The following is a 24,112-nucleotide window of genomic DNA, read 5'->3' as shown; positions in this document are numbered from 1 at the left end:
AAGTCAAATAAGGTGTTCTGCAATGCCTGGTACCAGGGCAAGATATTAAAAGATGTCGCAGCGTTTCTGGGGTCGTATTTGTGTTGCAAAAGGGACAGCTGTTGGTCGATGAGATTACTCTTATGTTTAGGATCTCATTTGATGGCAATAAGTTCAGCCTTGCCCGTAAAAGGGTTGATCGAAGTTTTCTATTCGGATGCTTCAATAGGAACGGTTGTAAATCATTTAGTTTTATGACCGTTTGGGGCACATAGAGTGTCAGTTTGTAGTTCGCAGCTTTCTCTAAGGTGGAGATCCAGTCCATCTCATCTAGACATATTTTTGTTTTTGTTGGATTCAGTACAAGTTCTTTGATTGAGCTGCCACATTCAACCAAGTGTGCTTTACAGCCGTTTTCCCAAAAAGACAGCATTTTGCACTGTCCTGAGCTCATCACCTCTTTTACTAGATTGAAGATTGCTGGGCTAGCTGGATCCATAATTTTACGATATAGCATAGTGCTGTTTCGCGCTACAATTGCCTCAAGAGACGTTAAGGACAATTCGCGTCTAATTAGCACTATGGGCGTGGATTTTGGAAGGTTAAAAATAGATTGCCAAAACAGGCTTTCTAATGTAGACCAGAGAGCTTTCGGGAGAGACAGCATAGCTTCTGCACCGTATGTGATTGTAGGAATCACTTTTGCCTGGTAAAACTTTATTAACAGGAGTAGTGTAAAACGGCTGTATTTTTTGTCCAGGATTTTGGCTTGAGAGATAAGGTTTCGCATCTTTGCAAGCATGTGTAGTTGCATTGCATTTTCTTTTTTAGAGGAGTCGATCAAGACCCCTAATATGTAAAGTCTGAAACATGTTCTACTTTCACACCTTCTAAATACCAGGTCGGTTTGCCTTGTTTCTGACTGTTTTTCTAATACCAGAATCTTTGTTTTAAGTTTGTTGATTTCATGGTCGTTACCTGCAGTATATTTAGAGAGTTTGGCAAGCTGTCGTTGCAGACCTATTGGTGTTTGATCCAGTTGGATTAAGTTGTCGGCATATAAAATCCTAGGGACTTTTACTTGGCCGATTGCTGGAGGGAGAGATCTTGTCCCAGCGTTAGCTTCCTAGTAGTCACCAAAATAAGCCAAGAAGAGCGCCAGGGCGAGTGGACAGCCCTGTTTGACTCCTCTGCCTGTTGGAATCTCAGACAATAGCAATCCTCTGGAGCTCAGCCGGACTTGTATACTGGTGTCTTTGTGCAAGGCTTGCAAGGGGCCCAGAATCTCCTGCAGGCAGTTCCAGCTTACTAATTTCTTCCAAAGTTTGTATCTATTGACAAGGTCTAAGGCCTGAGTAAGGTCTATGAAGGCCAAATAGATTTTCGGACTGCCTTCCAAGACCTTTGCTTTCAGAATGCTGAGGAGAATGATGTTGATGCTGGTGCCCATCCCCTTCTGGAACCCAGATTGAAAAGGGCCATCACAAGGGGCTTTTTCTTGCCCAGGATTGAAAGTGTTTCAGGAGCAAGCTTCCGTAGACTTTGCCAATTACATCAAGCAATGCCACAGGATGAAAGTTCTTAGGATCGTCTTTGCCACCCTTTTTAAAAATGGGTACGATCACCGATGTCCACGATGGCAGAATTTTCTTTTGATTACCACATCTTTCAAAAATTAGACTCAGCTGTTAAGCCCATTCTACTGGAGAAGATTTTAAGTTCTCGTTGGTTAAGCCGTCCGGCCCCAGTGCCTTTGAGTTTTTCAGTTTTGATATGGTTAACATTATATCGGTGATGCCATGTAGATCGACCCAAGGGGCCGTTGCCTGGACAGCTGTAGGTGTTGACTTCGGGTCTGGAGATTTAAACAAGTTTGAGTAGATTTTTATCCATGTAGACTCCCCGATGCAGTTGGTCAGGATTGTGTCAGTAGCTTTACCCAAAGGTCTTATCAGCTTCCAGAAATCTCGGGAGTTACTATTGTTAACATGTGTTAACATAGCCTCCGAGTTCTGTTGGTAAAGGATCTGATGATATGCTCTTAGCCATGACTTGTAGCTCTTTAAAGCCTCTTTTGCTCGAGCTCTGATTCTGTGTTATATCGTAGGGCTGTTCTTTTAGCTTTACGGACCATGTTGCGGTTGGACATCAAAAGGGCGTCAAAAGTGTGAGTGTAGCAAGACTCCTTGGTGGTCTTCCTTGTAAGGCTGAGTTGACGCTTCTAAATGGTTCGAGGAGTGGCCGATAGACCACTTTGGTAAGGTTTTTTCAAGTTCCTATAGGATTTTGTTAAGGCTTAGAGGTTATTCTGAGTCAGCCGTAGGCGATTTGCATTGCCTGCTGGTTCGACATTTGCCGAGTACTAAGAGTTATATGGCTTTGGAAATGACCCTTCTAGATACAGCAGGTTGTGATCACTTGGTGTTGTTTGAACGACATTTATTTCCTTTAAATTTGGAAGTAGTCTATTTTCAAGAAATACTGAACTCTTGATCTTTTACGTATCACTGTGAGAAGGGAGATTACCCCTGAGTAATATTTGACTCATGGTTCTCTGTGTATCACTGTGGCAAGAGAGATCACGCCAGAGTAATACTTGACCCTTAATGCACTCTTCTCTGGCAATGTCCCTCTTGGTATGGTTCCAGCAACTACTGCGACAAGGGAGATTACTCTCGAGGCACTCCCCTCTTGGCTCTAAAGCCCCTACTGGCTTTTCCCCAGCTCTTCCCGTTAACTTCCGTTTGCTTCGGGTGGCTTACTGGTTCTTCCTCAGGTGTTTGGTCATATCTCTCTTTCTCTATCACTTTCACCTTCTCTCTCTTTCTCTTTCTCTCTCTCTCTCTCTCTCTCTCTCTCTCTCTTTCTCTCTCTCCCTCCCTCTCTCCCCCCCTCTCTCCCCATCTCTCCCCCTGTCTCTCTCTCTCTCTCTCCCCCTCCCCCCGTTCCGGCACAGTTAGAGAACTGAATGGTCCACCTCCCTGAGGTCACCCCACCCTGGACATTCTTCCAGCTTTGGTACAGGTTGTCTCCTTCTGAATAATGAAGGACTCCAGCGACCACTCTCCAGCGTGCTCTTGACCGGGTACTCACTTCTCAGGATCACTACTTCCTTTCCAGGTTCAATCTTCCCAGGGTCTACAGGCCTCACACCGGAGTTTGTTCTCTTCATCAAGTTGTTCTTTTCTTTTTATTTTGTATAGCTGGGTCCTCCCCAAAGGAGTGCACATCGTTCATTGTTTGTTTTAACTGTGTATTTGTCATGCCTTCTTGGAGCCACCTCTTCCCAGTATCTATCAGACTTGGCAATGGAGTATTCTGTGAAACTTCTTTAATCATCTTCTTAGTACTTTGTTGGAATGTTTCATAATTAGCCCGGATGTGCCTGTTGTTCTTCCTTATTTTGGTGGTATCAAATCTTATAAGAGTATGAAGGGCAGGAGTATCACAATAATATAAAGTAGTGCTGTCAGCTTGACTCTTTACAGACCCTATAGGCTTCATGGTTTCAGAGTCAAGAGGGTCGGGGAGTTCCATCTTGGAAAGGGAGTCCTTATCCCCAGGAGGGGAGTCTCTCCATGTGAGATCTTGCTTTCTATTTGGCGGTCTGACCTTATCCTCCCATGGAAGGGGTTCCCTATGGTGAGAAGAGACGAGACACCATTAATCATCACTATGGTCCTTTGTGAACTTCTGGCCAGGGATCACATCAGCAAATTACCTTATTCTCCACCCAATCTCAACCGAGGGTTACAAAATACATGTGCCTACTTACTGGATTTTACAACTCTACAGATTCCATTTTGGGAGCTCACAGGAAGAAAAAGACCTCCTCAGAGCCAAAATGCCTATAACTCATGCAATCACTATGGCCCTCATTACGACCCTGGCGGAGTGGGTCTACGCCAGCGTTATTCGCGGCGGACCCGTCCGCCCTACTACGAGATCCCGTAGCGCCATGGTGAGTTTTCCGCCCGTTTTTTCCGGGCGGAAAATACCATGGCGCTACGGGACCTCGTCGTTAATTACGCCACCGTAATTTACGGTGGCGTAATTAACTCCTTCCCCACTCCCATTATACCCTATGGGGCAAAAATGGGAATGGGGAAGGGTAAAATGGGGATTGGGGATTTACCGCCCCGCCAAGGTCGGAATGGGGCGGTAAATCCGCCAACCCCCATGGCGGTATCGGCAGCTTTCCGCCGTGCTCCATGGTGCATTTAGCACCACGATCTCCACCAGGGTCGTAATGAGGGCCAATGACATTATATTCCCACGTACCAGTACAACTGTCTGGATCTTGTTACTGAACCAGATAGACTAGAGGGCACCTTGGCGGTGGCTTCACCTTTGGTGACAAACATATAAGAATCACATGCCTAGTAACACCTGGAGTGAACTCACTGGGGGAAATTATTAGGACATCACAGAACATGAGCAAAACATGTACAATACTCCAAAAGTGGGCTTAAGTGGACTTTCTACCTTGCACTCTCCATAGTAGATAGTTTTCAGTTGTTGCAAGCATTACACTGGGCTTAAAATAAATCGTAGCCATTAAGGTGAATCTTCATTGATTTGTCTTCCATAGGTATGGCAGTGGAAATAATATTCATGAGACAAGCCCAGCGCAAAACAACTTTGTCTCCGATTTGGTTGAGGCCCTATTCACAGCACCATACGGCATGGTGCTTAGCCATTATAATACTCATTAAAATGCATGCAGCACCATGTCATCTGGCCCCATGTCCTATTGGATACCTCAATGTCAAGGTCCCATCTGGGATGTGGACTGCGTGGTGGTTGTTTATCACGGGAGATGGAATAGAATTCATGTCTTTCCCAGCTTGTCTCATTGGTTCATTCGGGCATCCTAGCCTCAGGAATATACTCTACAATCTGAAGAATTGACACCTATCTTGTTCCCCATGGATGGGCCGGACTTTGAATCAGAAGAACTAGCCTCTGTGGCCTGTTTAAATGCCAGAGTTTTTTGGGGCTCTGATGGATACGCTAGTGAAGGCCTTCTCATGTCTACAGTTGCCAGGAAGGGTGATCTGCCCTCTGGAGTAGTCCGCTCCCTTCTTTTTCTAGAGCGGATGTCCAAGGCGTGCGAAGAAAGTGGCATGAATGCTAAGAATTGAGAAGTTAACTATTTCTTTTGCAAATGCTGTAACTAACAGTTGTTGCTCTGCTGCCTCAACCCTTGAAAAGATATCATTGTATACAATGAAATCCATGTTCCCTTAACCACACTAATTTGTTAGATTAAATACTATTGCATATGGAATTCAATAGGTCCTTGTCCACATGAGCTCATGAGATTGAGATATTGGCTTTGCCTGACAACTGATACCTCAAGCTACTTACAACCATCGTGACCAATTAAGCACAGCCTCGCTGGCAACCCCATGATAACCTTCATCAGCAGGCAAAGCAGACATCCATGTAACATTCAGTTGGATAAAACCTGAACCCTGATAGCCCATAGTAGCATGTGGTCCAGTCAGAAATGCAACATTACCCTTTACTCTAATGTCCGCTTTGGACCTGAACTGGCCTGTAGGCAGATCGGAAGATGTAACAGCTGGTGGTTCTTTCACAGCAACAGTCACATGATTAGGCTTGACATTTGGTGGGCTTTAAAGTAAAATGGGAATTTCAATATTTAATGATTCTCCTACAAAATTGGCTAGAGGAAAAAATATGGGATGACTGCTGTTGATCAATTTTTATATGTAATCACGGGCATTAGCCATTGCTCAGCAGAGACCCCGGTTTCGTTTTTCCCACGTGTTTTTATCCACTTTACATGCAATAAGCCTTACAAAACCCAGAATTGCATGAGAAGAGCAAACACTAGTACATGGGTAGCCAACCTGCCATGCTTCTGGCGGTTTGCTCTACAGGATCCCCTGGTCCTCTGGGAACTGTGGGGCAAAACATCTGAAGGGTGACACGTCACTTCGAAACATCATGTCCTATGAAAGGGAATAATTTACCCAGAATAGCCCCCACCCTCTTACACACAGTGGACTTGCGACCTGATTAACCACCTTACTTCAGGTGCCTCTCTGATTATTGGAAACGGGTATCATCGTGCTACTTTTTATTTTTCCGGCTTAGGCAAACATTAAAAACCATTAGTCAAAAAAACAATGAATATACAAACCAGTAGAGCATATAGCATAACCGGGCGATCCAAAGCAAAGCCTTGTAAATTAAATGCAACATAGCTCTGTATGTTTAGTTAACATTTCTAGAAACCGCTTGCCAGTGGGTTGACCACCCTCTGCTAGGCTGCAGAAACTCAAAGGGGAATAGTACCAATGCTCCTTTTCAAGGAGCAAGGCAACAGGAACATGCCCGCACCATACATTCCGTCGTGCCCAGCACAAGTCTATGATTGCAGTATTCTAGTGCAGCATGACAACAAACTAGCCACATTTCTCCAAACTAGAGATTTTTTGTATCTTTTAAGGTACCATTGGTTTTTGTTACAATTTATTGTGTGCTGTTTGGTGATGTATTCAATTCTGCACGATGGTCTAATGGTTAACATTTGGATGGCACACTTTCTTTTCTTTATCCCCAAAATATAAATTGTACTGATTCAGAAGGCTGTTTCTCAATCCCTATTTAACAAGTTGCAGATTGACTCTGACGTGGTGCAAACTTAACTGAATTCAAGTCACAAATATGAAGTGGGATTTTTCCTGCTGGAACTTTTACCTTTCCTATGCACCTATTTTGCAGAAGTTCCTGGATCGGTTATAGGGGTTCCCTTGTTGTCCAGCATCTGTGAGAAACCTGAAGGTGTCTCCCTAGCTAATCCTTGGGGATCTGACATCCAGGTGGCCAGGACACGGCCAACGCTATTGGATCCAGTTCCTGGGGGTGGACCAGTGAGGGAGGGTCACCTGGATGGGGGGGTCCTTGGGGAGTGGGACACCAGCGGTTGAGACGCGGTATCCCCCTTCTTTCAACACCTTTTCCCAATCCTACCACGTAAGGTTTTCCAAAACGTTGCCCTCCCCCCTTTTCCGACACAAACAGTTTCGCACAACATGAAAGACAACAGACTAACACCAGACCCATTTACCTGACATGTCTCGATACAAGGGTCAGACAAAGTCAGGCAATCACACACACCTGACGGCCCTTTCCCTTCCCCACAGGTATAAAAGGTGCAGCCCGAGAGCACAGGACGAGCAAGGCAGACCGCACAGTATGAGCACTCACTCAGAAGGGCAGTTTAAGAGGAGGTGAAAGACGCCACATACCGAGAGGGTGACAAGGAGAGAAGTGACCTTGCCCTTTTCGATCAAGGCCTGTGAAACCTCAGCAGACAGAAGCATTAGACCGCTAACAGAGGCTAGTGTGTGTTGCAGCAGGTGTCAGCGGTACACAAGACCCTCCTCTGCTGATTACCAAGCCGGGGAGGGATGCTCGTCTCAGAGGTACTAATCTTGACTCCAAAGAGAACGAAAGCCAGATGTCGAGGGGAGAGTCGATAAGAAACCGAACTGTGTTGAACGAAAAGTAGCCAATGGCTAATTTGAACTTTGGAAGGTTTAAAGAAACTATTGAAGAAAGAGGGGGCAAAACCAGCAACAGAGGCGTCCGGCACCATGTGGGTGCTCTCGCAGAGAATTTTGGATGATTACCCGATGGTAGAGACTACCGTAACCAGAAGGCCTTAGGAAGAGGCAAAGAGAGGTCAAAGTCGTCATACAGGGGTCTTGTAAAATCCTCTGTACCATCGAAAGTCTTTGACAGACAGATGATTGTGAAAGCTAAGGGAAATTAATCCCACGTGGTGAAATTAGTATATGAACAGTGTGTTGTATAGATTTGTAAGAGTGAACCCGGTGGAGGGATGCTAACAAGAAAGGACAAAGTCTGAAATCCCATGAGCAGTGCGTTGACAGGAATGAACCCTACGGAGGGATGTCCACAGTGAATTGTTTGAAAAGACATTAAGACTCATGAAAGTAAGAAAATCCATAGTGAACCCGTAGGACGGAGACTGATGTTTTGAGAGGGGTCTGTGCCCGGCAGAGGGAGATCCAGGGGGTAGAAACGCATCTCCCCAACGTTCATTTGGAGACAACGTTTTTGTTTGTTTAATTGAATGCATCATTCCCTCAAAGGCAAGGGACTTTTATAGAAAAGAGACTTAACCATCGAAGAACCCGATTGCTGATACGGAACTGTCTGCTCATGCTGGGAAAGCTCAAGTGTGTGCTGTGATCAGGAGATACACCTTGTCCCGTGCTCAAAACATGGGGAAGGGAGACCTCTGGCAATCACATCTTGACCTATTATTTGTGAGCACTTCATTATTTATTGAAACCCTATCCCGCACTCTTTTTGTAATTAGTTGAAAGTATTGGCAATAGTTTTTTTTTTTTTTAGTGTAGGCCTTTTTACTTTGACAAGATGCCGCAAGAACTGTCTTATTTTTTATTTGATGGCCGAAGCTTGCTCCCATCTTAGGTTTAGGTTTAGATAATGTTTTCCCACCCTGCATTTACAGGTTTTAATAAACACCCTTGAACTGTGATAAACTTGTGTCTGTCTTTACTGTTGCCACCATGATTTCCTCACACATCATGCAGGACTTGGGTCCTTATTACCAAGGCTTCAGCAACTACTATGGCAATAAGCCCCGAGCCGGCAGGCCATTACCACCTAAGGTAATGCCCTGGGCGGCCATAGTTATAGGCCCAAGCATAGCGAAGGCCTTAAAGGTGGCCCCAGGGGCATTAACATTAGGCGGTAATGGCCCGCCGGCGAGGGACCTATTGCCATTAGTATTCTGGGGTTTGTAGCACCGGCATACTAATGTCGTTGTTCTATTTTGTATTCGCCATTTGAAAAAGCAGCCGCAGTACAAGTTCGTTCTAGAGAGACTAGAACGCGTGTGCTGCTTTATTACTACGGATCAACAGAGCGCCATTTTGGGCCAAGTTGATCCATAGTAATGAATGGAGAGATGAGTGAGGAGGCTTTCAGACCCGGCGTGCGATGCACGCTAATGCGTAAACGGGATTACACTGTGGTAAGGCTCGCAATTGAGCCAATCCCCGTTCAGTGTTTCCTGTGGCATCAGTGTGCCGGGTACTAATGTATCATGGAGAGCTGGAGCATAAGTCTATGAAAAATAGCTTATCAAAATCTGCTTCCCAGGATCTCAACCACACCAGGTTTTTAGGATGACCACTGAGTAGTGTGAAGGCATCATGAGTCAGACACAGACAACAGGTTCATGTTCTACCAATGAAGTTTTATTAACTTAAAAAGGCAGGTTGGAGTAATGCCTAACTTTCCCTATGCTAAGGTGGGATTTCCCTACCTAAAGAAAACTAGGGATAGTCTGTATCGGGAAGTCCAAAGTAAATCATAGGCCTGTCTCCAAAAACCTATACTTGCCGTCACAACTAACTACATACAATGTGTAGGGATGTCAGCATCAACATGAATAGTGTTCAAGGTAAAGTTCAGAGCTGCTTCTAGCTCTGGGTCTTGTAATCAGATCCCACTTCCCCAAGCACAATGTAGTTCATCAAGCACAGGGGTTCGCCAAGAGTTCACATATTCCAGCTTTCAAACCAACATTTGACTTCAAAGTCACAAAAAGGTCTTTGCTTAACACAAGTTTCTTTATTGGTTTTTCCTTGGCTTTTCCATTCAGGGGCACCCGGTCTAGGCACAGATGTCTAACCACACGGTCCACCCATGACAGGTCATCAACCAATACCCCTCCTTGGCTGTTTTTATATTTACACCAATCCACTGCTTCTCATCAGTGAGGCTTGCCTCAGTCACGTGTCACGCTCTTCTGACACTGTATTGTGACTTGCTTGGCCACCATATACTTGTTACTGTCTTATGCTCCCTGCCAGCCCGGTGTTCCCCCTTCATTATAGCACTCGCCTGTCGGTTTTATGGCTCCTTTCGAGGTCCTCTGCTGCCACGGGTTTCTCTTCTCTCAGTGTGGTCCCTCGTGTCTCCTCCCAGTGGTCTTCTGTGGCTCGCATACACCCAGCAGGCCTTCCTCAGTGAAGCAGGAAACAACCGTTTCCCTCGGTCTCGCCACCAGCCTCCAGAGTCCTGTGCCTTCGCTTCCCTCTGCATACGATCTGCACTTCTCCACAGGTGTCGAGCGCTCCTCCTGCCATGCCGCCACACCGGAGCGGTCTGCCTGCACCCAGCAGTTTGTGGGTGTTCTCTCCCAGCGGACTCCATTTCTGTCAGGATTTTAGATTTTAAAGCTCCCGCCTCCATTCTTGTTCTAAAAAGGAGTAGGCCGTTCACCATCAAAGCGGTAGTCCTGCTTTGCTCTTGTTGTCCACCTCCTCCTCCCAGTACTTGGCTGGGATTGATAAGTGTTTGTTTTCACAAAGTAAGGATGTGGTGTTCTGGATGTCCTCTTCTTCGGCCCAATAGTATACTGGTGCCATTTGTGGAATACTTTAGGGAAGTCACAGAAAAAAGGCTAACAAAAGCCTATAAAGGCTCGATGGATGGAGGGTTTGTGATTAAAGGCAAATGGGAATACCATGTCTCACCTTAAGGACGTCCTCTCCCCACACCCCAAATCTCCTCCAGTCAGGTGCTCCTCTCTTGCATACCCACCCCAGGGTCAGGATCCAAAAGCGATGGCCATTCCCTGGCCATCTGAGAAGTGGATACTGGGGGAAAACAAGTGTGAATGGAAGAAATATGCCCCCCCAACACCTGCCTGTGACCTTTCACCGATCGGAATAGTAGCCTGAACCTTTGGCACAACAATCGTCTGTGCTCAGAGTCTGTCCTTGTCGTTTGGTGTCATAAGGTGTAGATTGTTCTATTTCATTCTGATGAATGTGCCCGTTTCCATTTCCCAACTGATTACTTTTCCTTTGTGAATCCCAACCTGTACTGCTCTAACAATCTGGCTACTGATCTAAAGGGGAGCACACTGCCCTGAAATAGTTAACGTTTTTCTTTGCAGATCGATCTTAATTTGTTTCCATGCCCCATTCACCCCTGAATAACACAAAATAAGCTGCTGGAACCTCTGGACATTCTACTCAGATACTTTTGCCTGGAGTTTTTTAAATACCCTGAATATACTCGATTTCTTTGTCAGATTTCATCTATGGGAAAAATCCACAATTCTAACAACATTTCGACTTGTAAGAATGCTTTAAAATCTGGATGTCGAGCAACGCCTTAAAACTGAATCTGCATAAAACCAAAATTCCTATTGGTTGGCTCACCATACCTAGGTTTATCATGCCTATGAAGTATGTTGTCCTCACCAAAAAGAACTGCGCCACAAATCAAGTTTGATTCCAAACTGAATATTACTGCTCCCTCCCTCGGAAGAGGCCCTCTGCTAATACGTGTTTCGACACGCCTAGTGCCTTTTTCAAATCAGGGCATTCCTTGTTAACAATTTTTTGCATTGCTTCTCTAAAATAATCATAGCATATCAATGTGCATTCAAAATAAGACAGAAAAGTGGGAGTGGTGAAGAGGAAGGAGCATTTGGGTTAAACATGCATGTAACAGAAAAAGAAACAAAGAATAAAAACAATAAGTTCGTTTTCTCATATAAATATGATTTGTTCAATGACATTTCTGATAATTGCATGTTGATTTTACCAACATTCACTTTCTTAACAAATTAAACGTTCCTTCACCCCATATTCAAGACTGTAACCTTTGACCCAAATCAGAAATGTTTTGGGACAAAGTTTACACTCTTGAATATGGGGTGAAAGAGTTTATTTGTTCAGAAAGTGAATGTTTTTGCGGGCCCTATAAAAAAAAAATAAAAAAAAAAAAAATATATATATATATATATATATATATATATATATACATATATATACATATATATATGTATATATATATATATATACATATACATATACATATACATACATATACACACACACACATACGTGTGTGTGTGTGTGTGTGTTTAAGTAAAATATAATGTGTGTAGGAAAGTCCATTTGAGCCAAGTCGCACATTCCACAATGCCACCTAGTAGCCATCGCTGGAAGTTCACCTCCAGTTCCGAGCTGCAACAGCAAGGCATTGAGGGTATGCAAATTAGCTCAAATGCAAACATTTTTCTCGAGGAAATTGGGCCTCAATACGAATCTGGCGGTAACCCTGCTGTGCTACTGGTGGATTGCTGCGGGACTCGTAAAATCTTCCAGGCGCCCAACTTCCCAGTGTCACGGGGAGATTACAAGTCCGGCGGCCTGGGAAGTCAGTCGCCGGTAAAATGTAAGTCCCCATTCCCATAGAATCCAATAGGTGCTAACGGTGCCGGCGCTTCCTTGACTGGTCTGCCTACCGTGGCCACTGCGCCCGGCAGGGTCAGATCTGTCAGGCACAGCGGTTCTGGCAGGCAGACTCCTTGTTTGCCGGTCCGGAAACAAGGGTTTTTGCAGGCCGGGAAACTTGTAATGAGGCCCATTGTCTTTGTGTAAGAGCGCAGTGCTACTTTATACATAGCTTAATCAACCCAAGAGAGACATTTGCAAGGCTGCCAGAGCAACTACATGCTTGGTTTCACCCTTATTAGGGACCATCAGTTCAGTATAGTCCTGACAGCCTTGTGGTTGGAGCATTTGGCCATATTTTCACAACACCAAGAATGTTATGGTGGGTTTAAAAGGTTTGAAAAAAAAAACACTTTCAGCTGAAATGTGAAAGTAGGAATCTGCGGCTCCAAACTGGAGGTGAACTTCCAGTGATGGCTAGTAGATGGTGTTGTCGAATGTGCGACTTGGCTCAAATGGACTTTCCTACTTCAACCCCTGAAATTCGCCAGTTTTGGTAGGCTAAGCAACCATAACTGCCCGCATCACTGTGCTCTGCTAACACGAACACCCAGGACATCAAAGATGACATCACAAATGTAATCTTACATAATATGTACTGCCTCCATTCTGTAACTGCAAATCAGACACCAATGTATTCGCATCAGAGAATCCTCTTGGACTGATATCGCATGTCCCCTAACAAACGTTTTAAAACATAACCTTATCAAGTGCTATTTTTTTGGACCCTTTCATTCCTCGATTTTCTTGTAAGGTTTCAGTTTTGCTCAAGGTCAAAAAACAAAAGCCCCTTATACAATCGCTCAGATGCGCGGGTGTATTGAGCGTCCAACCAAAAAAATAACTTGTGACCTTCATGCAGAAGGCACAAAAATTCCTAGTTTGCAACAATTATGAGAACCGCTACTCGTATACACCTCCAGAGTCGCTGTTTCCAGCAAACAGTGCAGATGGTGGCCTTAGTTTTCAAAACTTAGAATGGCAGTCTGACGGTAATATTGTTCCAAAAACATTTCAACCCATGCGCACTAATTGGTAGTGGTACAGTGAACACAAAGTTGCAATTAAACATATGAGTTTGGAGTCAAGAAAACTTCACTTTTTCATTTTGTGCTCCCCATTCCAACCCCCTAAATGGTGACCTTCTGAAGTATTATTACATAAGTGTGATCAGTGCAATGCTGTCTAGTTTTGTATGTGGGTCTGGCGATGTCTGCGTACACCAAAACATTATTTAAAGATTGCAGGGGGACCGTACAAAGTTGACGTACTTGACGCTGTTGCACAACCAATCATAGAAAGTGGCACATGTTCGTGAGCACAAATTTTGTTTCCCCATTCAGTGTAAGGGGAAAAGAGACGTTTTGAGAAACTCCCCGCCCTTATAATTTCCCCTCCCCGTGAACTAAACATCACCAAGCATTCCAAAGAAATGTAAGGGGTCTGAAATGTTCTGTTTGGAAAATGTGGTGAGGAATCGTCCAAGGGGAGCACAGTTGTAAAGCACCCAAAAAGTGCTCCTCCTATGGAAACCGCAACTTCACCATAACAACACAGCCACTAACGTGCCTGTGTGATATGCTGCAGTGGTTGTGGGCAGGGCCTACAGATTTCTATATTCCTCCATACATATTTCACCGTAAGGGTGTACATTGGCTTATAACAGCACTGCTTATAAGGTAGTTTCCGGGTGCATGGCCTTTGGGCATGCACCCAAGACTGTACACCCTCCCCAAAACCATCAGAATACTAAACTATAGTATGGGTGAATGCATTCCTGTAATGTGATGTGCTGAATCTGGGCAGGGCCTAGAGTTTTACGAGTAAGGCGTATGGGCTACAGCCTGCAGGCATGCATCCAAAAGTCTGCATCCTGCCCACAACCACCTGAGTGATGTGTGTAAGTACGGGTGTATCCATAGGTGCGGTGTGCCTCACTTGTTCTGGCCAGAGGCTAGACTCCTAGCTGTATGTTCATAGATATTACAGTATGTGGTTGTGCATTGGCTGATACCTCCAGTGCTTATAACTTAGTGCTTGGTCCATGCACCCAAGACTGTACACACTCCCTACAATCATCTAATCGACAATCAATAGAACAGGTGTATGTGTGGGTGTGACATGGGTGTGACATGCTGCAGTGGCTGTGGCCTGGGCCTAGAGTCTTGGAAGTATGGCCTTCGGCCTACGCCATGCATCCAAGACTCTAGGCCCGGGCCACAACCTCCGCAGCATGTCACACCCATGGTGGCGTCCTATTCAGTGGCACACCCATAGGCAAAAATAATATAATAACGACATTTACTCAATTGCAATGGTCGCTAAAACACCACGCGTGTCCTTACAACAGTCTCAAGCTGCCTGTACACACCACAGACAGAAATGCTACCCTTATGAGTCCACTCATTTTCTGCACATACAAACATCACAAACAAGGCGGGCATAGACAATACATCATTGACACCTGCCGCCCAAAGAAGTACATTTTTGCAGACATCTCATACTCGCTGAACCTTCCCAAGCACTGTAGGACATCAAAGTAGTTTCCGAACCAGCCTTTCAGGTGGCGAATATATCATTAACAACTGCTGCCCAAACAAGAACACTATTTAACCTATCTCTTACTCTGTGAACCTCCCCAAGCACTGTAGGAGAGCAAAACAATGTCCGAAACAGCATTTCGCTTCTGGTGGCGACTGCGCTGTCTTTGGATCCAAGAGGTCGGGCGCAGCCACACATTCTGATGCACATCACGGCTCTCTGCAGCCAATCGTCGAAGACGTTGCGTGTCCGCAGTCACGACGCCACCCTCCTGGCCAATCGGTATGTTGTCCGCGGAGCGAACAGGGAAGTGTGACCGCAGAGTGGACATAGATATCACTAATTTTTTGACACATATTCTTTAGTCGTTGTAAAGGAAACTAGTGGACGGATTGGCACCATATTTACAGAAGCACGCTTTCGGGACCAAGCCCCTGCCGCAAATTTGGTCAAAAGCCGTCCAACGGTTTGACCTGTAGGTGTGCGCAAAGTTTTTCCCCCATTCAGTTTATGGGAAAAAAAGACGTTTTGGGACCCCCCCTATAACTTTTCTCCCCCTGCACCAAACATCACCAAACTTTGCAAAAAAAATTCAGAGTGGCCCGTATACTTTTTTTTGCAAAGTTTGGTGAGTATTCGTCCAGGGAGAGTGGAGTTATAAGCCGCCCAAAAAGTGCTCTTCCTATGGAAACAGCAACTTAACCATAACTATATATGTGCGGGTCGTGCTCACGGGCGTCCTGCCTCTGTTTTTGCCACTGCTTTTCAGCTGTATTTTGTACTTTTGTTTTTCTGGTAACATTTAATACCTTCAGACCTATACTGTGTTGTGAGCCGTGCCATTTTTTCTTTGACCTTGGTCTTTCAATTGACCGCGGAGAGTGCGGTTCATTCTTTGCTCTTTTTGTCTCAATATATATATATATATATATATATTTGTTTTTCTAAGCGCAGTCCTGGGGATCTAACCTGTGTTGCTCCGTGTCTTCTTGCTTCCAACGCGAGCACATTGCCCCTAAGCTATCCTCCTGAGACTATAGGTGTTTTGCAAACACTCGTAAACCTGACAGTTTTTTCTGTATATTCCGTTGTGCCTCTTTAAGAGAATTTCACTTGCTTGTTCTTTCTTATTTGTTTTATTTGACGATGCGCCCTGGTGCCCCCGCTTCCCTTGGGTGGACTCACCGGCTTTGGTGTGTGTCAGTTCTCGTGCTGCGGCCTTCCACCTTCACTCGCCACCTCTGCTTCCCAGCTTCACGTCCTCTCGCAGCTCCCGCTTCTCTGTTCCGTGTTTCTCCAGGGTTCGGTTTGGTGGAGGCTGCCTTGTAGCACCAGCGAACGCCCAGAAGCTCTGTGTGCTTGTGGTGACCTCTACGCGTACGTTCTCCTGCACTTTGCTTTCCTTTACCTTGTCGGAAAGCCGCTTCGCTCCACAGACACCACTCCATTCCCACGGTACCTCGATCAGCACTGACAGAGGTAGCATTCTCCAGCCAGCGTCCCTTCATCAGCTGTTGTGCCGGTTTAAATTTCCTGGCTTCAGGTAGGTTTCTGTAACAACTAGAGCGCAGCCTGCGCTCCTGGCCTCCTTTCATCCTCATTACTCGGCTCATCTTCCTTGTTACAGTATTTTTACACTTTGGTACAGTGTTCTTAGTGATCTTTAAGGGCAAGTCGGTGTCTTGTGTGCAGAACCTTGGAAGATATTTTCAGTGCCTTTCTTGCGTCGGTGAGGGGAATGATGACAATATGCCATTAGGGCATAGGGAATGGCAGAGGCTTCCTCAAGAGAGAAAGGGGGATACCATATCTCGTCTGATAGTCACAACCCCCCGCCCGAGGTTCTCCTCCCCCCCATGTGATCCTCCCTCATATAGCTGCCCCCAGAATCCGGATCAGGTAGCGGCTGCCGTCCCCTGGCCACACGGGGAGAGGTCACCACCAGGAGAGAAGTGATGGCACCATCTCATTCATCACAGTCCTCAGTTTCATATACTCAAGTCCTGTGAGACCCCTTCCTCTGGGTCTCGAGGCCCTCAGTGAGCATGCTGTTAGGCCTGAGCAGTGGGGGCAGCCAGGACTGGGAGAGGTGGAAATTAGCCCCAGAGCTTCCACCAAGAGATTGGCCACCTGAGGTTCTCTACGGGTTGGGACAGGGTGCCTTCATTATCTCCCTTTCTTGAGGTCCTGAATCTAGTCCCCAACAACTCACCTCATCTACTTTCCTGATGGGTTGCAAAGTCTCATACCTAGGGGTACAATATTTCCTGCACCTCCTATGGTCTCCCCTTCTCGCCCTCCTGCTTCCACTGTTTGACACCTGACCATGCGCTCTCGCCTCCACCCCTCATTTACTCAAACTTCTGTCTTGCTTTGTGTCTGTTCTTCTCTCTCACTGCCCTGGTATACTCCTAAAAGACTCCTTCGACTAGTACTCTTCCTCAGCTCCTCTCCCAGCCTCCTCCTTAACTCCTATTTTCCACGGTTGTCACCTCCAGACTCCTCTTGAACTCACTCCTTAATTTCTCTGCTTATTCTGCCCACCCATACTCCTCTCTGCTGCTTCTTTGTTCCTCCATGCTCCTTCACCTGCGTACAAATTTGGTGGTCCTCCTTGAGCCAAGTGGCACATGGTGGGCCATGCATATCCCATTCGGTAAGAAAGCCCTATTCACGGTAAAGCGCACAGTAATATGACCAGAGTCATGGGCTACTAGATACCTGGATTTGAAAGCAACCTCTTAGGCATGGGCTGTATGTAGTGGTGGTTCTCTTGAGATGGAATTCCTCAGATGTGCACAGCCAGGAAATACCATCCTCAACTGGAACTGAAATACAGTGTGCTATCGCAAGATTTACTGTCTGCTATTGTGGCATGCAAAAGAATATGGCATTAAGCCCCTGTTCCAAGGGCTGGAACTAGGGTTAACGGCCCGGCAGCCCAAGTTATCGGCCCGAGCAAAGAGCGGATAACGAGGGCTCTGGGCTGTTAACCCCAGTTCCAGCCATTGGAACGGGGGCTTAAGGCCATTAGCACCCCGAGTTGCAAAAGCAACTCAGGGTGCTGAAAAAAAGGATTTACCTTTGTATAACGGGACGCACCGCCATGGAAAAGGAAGGCATTGCTCTGTATGGAACCCCTCTTCCCTTTCCATGATGGCCGTTGTGAGCAGAGCAGATGGTACGACGGCAAGTCCCGCCGCAGCCGAAAATAAGGTAAATTGGGGGTGTTGAAAAAATTTTTTTAAAAAAGTGACAGAGTTGGGGGGGAAGATGGCGCTGGAGGGAGCCAGCCGTCAGGCGGAGTGGAACGTGGTCTCTCCTGGCGTTTCAAGCCCGTGTTCCTAGCCATCCGATTGGCGGGCTCCCCCGCCCGCGTGCTAATGTCTCTTGGATTTGCCTGCATTCTCAGACACTGGAGCAGGGGTCTGCAACCTTAGGTATCCAGATGTTTTGGACTGCATCTGGCATCAGTCCTAGCCAGCATAGTCAATGGTGAGGGATCATCTGTGTCTGTGTCGTAATTCAAACATATCTGTTGAGCCACAGATGGTAGACCCTTGCAGTGGTGCCCCCTTGTGACTGTCTTTTTTTAATATAATGGTTTTGTAGTTGATGCATTGGCCACGTCATGGCATCATCTTCCAAATGGGGCATACCCTCCCCTCTGTCTTATATGCTGTCTCCTGCACTGTCAGGAGAGTCTAATAACTTTTTGATCAAATACATTTTAAGTTGTTTGTAGTTTCATCGTTTTTTTCTAATCCCAAGGGCCAGCCATCTAGAACGCCACCCACTAGGCCTTAGTCTGAGAGACGTGTATTGCTAAACTTCCTGGTTGACTTCTGCCATGACTCTAGTGGTAGCTCCTTGAAGTCCATGCTTGCTTTGAGCAAGGGGACTTCTTCCCTCCCACTGAAATGTGTGTTGGAGTGTCATTCAGTTGAGGCTCAACTGCACAAACACCTTGATATCTATGTGGGCTAAATGTCAATGATTGATCTCCATGCAGAGGCCAAGAACCCTGCTAGATTAGTCCTGGATTCTACTTTCAGGAAAACATGTCCCTTCTTTCTAGAAGACATTCACTTAGAAGTCGTCAAGGAATTTGACTGTCTTGGCACCCAGTTTCTAAAGAATCTGAGGGGGGTGTTTACTTGGGGAAACATGAGACACTTGGGTGGGCTCTCCCAGCCCCAGAGAATCTGCCCCCCGCGCCCCATCACCGAAATACTCAGGACATCAACCATTGTTACCCGTGGCTAATGCCGCCCCAAAGCAAAAAACTAATCCTGCCTACGTTTATTACTAATCATAGGCACGTATGTTTTCTGAAGGTAATATTAATGGTACAACATTTTGAAGGTTTTATTTACCTGTATATTGCACTGTTGCAATTTAACGGGGTTGTTTCTCTGTTCAGCACTTAATGGTTTAAACTCAACATGTGTGTTTCTCTTTATGCTATCGGCGAGTATAACAATCCACCAGAACGTGAATTTCACAACACCATGGCTTACTAAGCAGTCACTGTGTTCTGTGCATACTAAAAAAAACACAGACGTTATTTGCACACATCAAAGCAGTTACGATGTATCCTAATGCCGTCCACAAACTGCACGCATGTTTATTGCTTTGCATTTAGCCCTCATTCGCATGTTTATGGCTGTGTATCTTTCTGTGTCACGTGTTTTTGGCTGTGTAGGTTGCTTTGTCCCGCATACACGACATGCAGGCACAGGAACCCATGTGTGCGTGGAGCTTTCATGTTCAGGACAGCGCTTTGTACTGAGCCTAAGTGTCACCCGAAGCACTGAATTTATTAGTGATACAGGTGACAATATAGTTAAAGACAAAATGTACCCAGTTCACCTGGGTGGCCAACTGTCCCGTAATTTGCGGGATTGTCCCGCAATTGGCGCCTGTGTCCCGTAGTTTGCCGAGTGGCTCTGCGGGACGCGGGTTGTATCGACTTGCTCTGTTCAAGCACAGTTTGTGCTCGAACAGAGCAAGTCAGGAGTCACAATTAGTCATGCTGGGGGTTGGGGCCGGCCGCTGCAGGGCGCACAGGTCACAGCTAATTGCTGTGCAGCCGTCCCTGTTTTACAGACTAGCTGCCACTTGCCAGCCACTGTCATTCTAATTCGTGGGAAATGTATGTATAGGACCCCCTCCCCGCTCCTATAAGGAGCGGGGAGGGGGTCCTATACATACATTTCCCGCGAATGGGAAAAACAGTGGCTGGCAAGTGGCAGATAATCTGTAAATAAGAGTCCTATTGCATTGCATTGCACACGCATTTGCAGATGTGACAGGCCTGCAGGCCGGTCATGTCAGCAGCTGAGGGTGCAATGCATTGATTCTGCCAAGTGAATGATGCCGTGACGTCATCACCACCTTTTGTCGCGCAAAGGGATCTGACAAAGTTGGCCACCCTACCCAGGTGCGAATAGGTTAGGGTGACCAGATTTTTCTTTTTTTAAAACTGGGACAGGCCATATGCATAGAAGTAGGACTAAAGGTAACACAAATAAACTGTAGTCCTACTTCTATGTTGCTGGCCTCTTGCTCATGGCGGAGAGGGGATGCGCTCAAAGGCACACTCCTCTCATAGGAGGAGAGTGGCCAGGGAGGGCATGGGGGAGGAAATGGGTGTGTGAAAAGCATTTCACGCCCCCATTTGCACAGGAAGAGTTTGCGCCAGGCCCGATTTCAGGGTTTTGAAATCGGGTCTTGGCAAAAACCGGGACCGTAGCCACCCTCTTTGCAAACCCGGGACAGGGTTTATAAAATGTAAAAACTCCTGGGACGGAGGGTCATTTCCTGGGACTGTCCCAGGAAAAAGTTGACGTCTGGTCACCCTAGAATAGGTCCAGGCTTCCTGCGGCCCATAGGGTGACCCTAGTGGGACCTGCGCCCAAAGTACCATGCCAAAACACACTGTGTTTACGGCTGTCTATGCTGCCCTCGTTATGTTGCTGGTCACATGTGGATGGCTGCGTCCTGTTCAGTCACATGTGGATGGCTGTGTATCCTGTTCTCAGTGACATGTCGATGGCTGTGTATCGCGTTCGTGGTCACATGTTGAAGGATTTATGCGCCTGTTCTCTGCCACATGTGGACGGCTGTCCATTCAGTTCTATGTCCCATGTTAATGGCTATTTGTCTGATTCATGATCACATGTGTATTCTGCTCTGTCACATTTTTTCAGAACTGTGTATCCTGTTCCCAGCCTGTTTCATGGCTGCGTATCCTGCTTTCTGCCACGTGTTTATGCCTGCGCATCCTGCCCTCAGTTATGTGTATGATTGTGTATTCTCTGTTGGTGGTCAAATGCTGATGGCAGTACATCTTTTGCTCGATCATGTGTTTGACTGAGGTCTGTAGTCGGTCATGGTCATGGCTGGGTACCCTGTTGTTGGTCACATATCTATGGCTGTGTCCAGCTCTTGTTCACATGCGTGTGAGTTTGCATTCTGTTCTCAGTCATATGTTTATGGATGTGTTTCCCGTTGTCGGTGACACAATGATTACTGTGTATCTGTTTCTCTGTCCGATGTTTCTGGTTGTTAATCCAGCTGTGGGTCCCATTTTTATGTCTGTGTACTCTGCTGTCGGTCACATGTTAATGGCCGTCTCTTGAGCTCTGTCCTACTCGGGGGTTAGATATTTACGGCACCATAGTCTGTTGTCAGTTACAATTATGACAGTATAGCCTCCTCTTGATCACGTTTTTTACTCTGTTTTCTTATCTTGGTCGGGTCGTCATGGCTGTGTATCCTGCTCTTTGCGCACATGTTTATGGTAGAATCCTGTCCTCTGCCATCTTGAAATTGGTTGATCCTGCTCTCGTCACCTGTTTATTGCTATGTCCGGCTCAGAGTCACATATATATTTGTGTTTATTTGCTCTTTGTTGCATGCTCATTGCCATGTATCCTGCTGAGCATCACGTTTTCTGGATGTTAATCCTGTCCTCTGAGATGTCGATTGCTCTGTGTTTCTGCTCTATGCTACACTTGTGTCTGTGTATCCTGCCCTCGCGGCTGTGCAGGTTAAATGCAGACCATTCCAAGTGGCACTCCTAGAGCTGGATGGGCCGGTATTTAAGTCTGGTAGCTGCACACTTGCTTTACCTTAACTAGTTGGTAGAGCCTGGCACATAAGTGTGGCATTTAGTGCAGATGGCATCACCCATCTCCAAACTCCCCTTGTGCTAGGCATGCAATTTCATCTAGGGTGTGGGGGAGGGGTGGGATGGGTTGTGACCCTTTAAACAACCACTGTTGATTCTTCACCATGTCCCTTTCTTTCTCCTGTCCAGCCCCAGAGTTCTTCCAGATGCCGAATGTTGGAGCAGTCTCTAAGGAGAGGCACCCGGGGTGTGCTGCAGACACGGGGTGCATTCAAGCCGCCCAGTCAGACATTTCAAGTGGGGCCAAACCTTTAGGCTCCGGAAGTCCCGGTCTTTATTGACTTGGCTGTCTTCATCAATGAGCCCAGCCAATGGTGGTGACGGGAATCTCCCAGATAGGGCCAATTTTACAAAGCTAAGGTAAGGCTAAGATGTACCCGTTGGTACATCGCATCACAGCCGTCGCAGCATCAGAAGCAATGGTGGCAGTTCTCCAAAATGGATTTCTGTGCCACCATAAAGAATTGCAAAGCCAAGACCAAGCTCCTTACTAGCACCTTTTCCAGCTGTTTTGCACTTCTTCCCAAAGTCCCCTCCCATCCACCTCTGTGTAATCCTCGCTTTTCTGAGGACACCCGCGCTCTTTCAGCACAAACACAGCTGTCCTCCAGCTTGCACAAGAATGATCTATCCTGCCTATTTTTTGTATACAAATGTATTTTTGTTAAAGATCTATTTTGATGTTTATTGGACCTGAAAATTGCTTTTTTGCTTTCTCGGGCAAGAGAGGGAAGTGGGTCGGTGAATCTTCTGTTCGATTTATAGAATGAAATAATAATAATAATAACTTTGAATAAAGCTTTTTTGAATGGTTGTCTGCTTTGTTTTTTTGTTGGCGACACACAGGTCTGGGGCATAGTGGTCACCACATTCCCAGAGAATTAAAACAAAAATTCTATTGTCTTTCCTTGTGCCCAGTTCAAGCTGACTCTGCTCAATCACCATTTTTTCAGGGATGCAATATTTGAAAGGTTGAATTATTTAGCTGAACAAATAAAAATATATATATACATATATTTACTTTACTATTTTCTTTGCTGGGTCAGCCCAGATTTCACTGCAGGGAGTTACTGAAACAAATACTGAGACCCTTGTCAATTCGAGATGCCCAATAGTAGATTAAACTCTTCCTCCCAGGACAGGCCCTCCTCCCAATCATGGTTTATCCTGATGGACCCAGTAACACACATTCAAGTAGCCAAGTCGACGGCACAAAGAGTTTATACGAGATGTGGTTACGTTGTTTTAGTAACAAGATTTTTTCAAACGGCTTCAGACCAGCTTCCCCTCTGGTCTCAATGGTCCGTCGGTGTGGAGTTTAAGGATTTCTCACACTTCATTTATGTATGTATTTATTTGTATAGTATGATATAGTTAGTAACAAACCTTTCATATTTTGATTAAAATGACATTAAATGCAGAATTCATTTCAGATCATTACAAGCATGAAAACAATTTTAAAATACAGTTATCGTCTACGAATAAATAAGATTAGAATTTCATAGCAGCAAAACCCAATGAATTAGAAGGGTTAGATAACAAACATTGCCATAAATACATTAAAAACTTTCTCTACATTCATGTCAGGATCAATACATCTACAAAATAGAGTGTTACGATAGTCTGACAGCTTATGGCAACTATTAACTAAGTATTCCAGAGTCTTAACCTCGTGGCCACGCAACCTGCACACTATTTCTGTTTTGGGCATCTTCCTTCTTGCCCCAAGGAAATCCAGTCCAGGAATATATCCAGCTTAATTTGTATCGATACATTTTGATAGCATCTTGACGGGTGTATCATCAGAAAAGATTGCATATCAGGCGAAGCCTTTAAATCGTACTGAAATTGCAAGCCATTTACATTTTCTCTGTTCAGGGTCCAGTCAGTGAGAAACACTTTTTTCTTAACTTTTAGAAGAAGCAGTTCAAGTATGCCTCGTCCCTGAAGATCAGTTTCGTGACTAGTTTCTGGTGATAGTAAAGTTGGAGATAAGGACAATTTTCCAAATTTCCCATCTAGGCAACACATTTGGGTAATTGGCAAG

At 45.7% G+C, this 24,112-nt stretch overlaps 1 protein-coding gene across 2 annotated transcripts in view; it reads left to right on the top strand.

Annotated features, from left to right (window-relative positions):
* The window catches only part of TNKS1BP1 (tankyrase 1 binding protein 1), a 557,727-nt gene extending 534,849 nt beyond the window's left edge, over window positions 1-22,878 (top strand). For both annotated transcript variants that reach the window (XR_011281831.1, XM_069628996.1), the window contains one exon: window positions 22,195-22,878. The gene's annotated coding sequence lies outside the window, so the exon portion shown is untranslated. The remainder of the gene's footprint in view (window positions 1-22,194) is intronic.
* Window positions 22,879-24,112: the final 1,234 nt, after the last annotated feature.

Source organism: Ambystoma mexicanum, chromosome 12 (assembly GCF_040938575.1).
Source record: "Ambystoma mexicanum isolate Mex_15411 chromosome 12, UKY_AmexF1_1, whole genome shotgun sequence".
In the NCBI taxonomy this organism is placed as follows: Eukaryota; Metazoa; Chordata; class Amphibia; order Caudata; family Ambystomatidae; genus Ambystoma; species Ambystoma mexicanum.
Note: the sequence above shows the minus strand (reverse complement) of the source record. Positions and strands in the feature narration are given on the sequence as shown.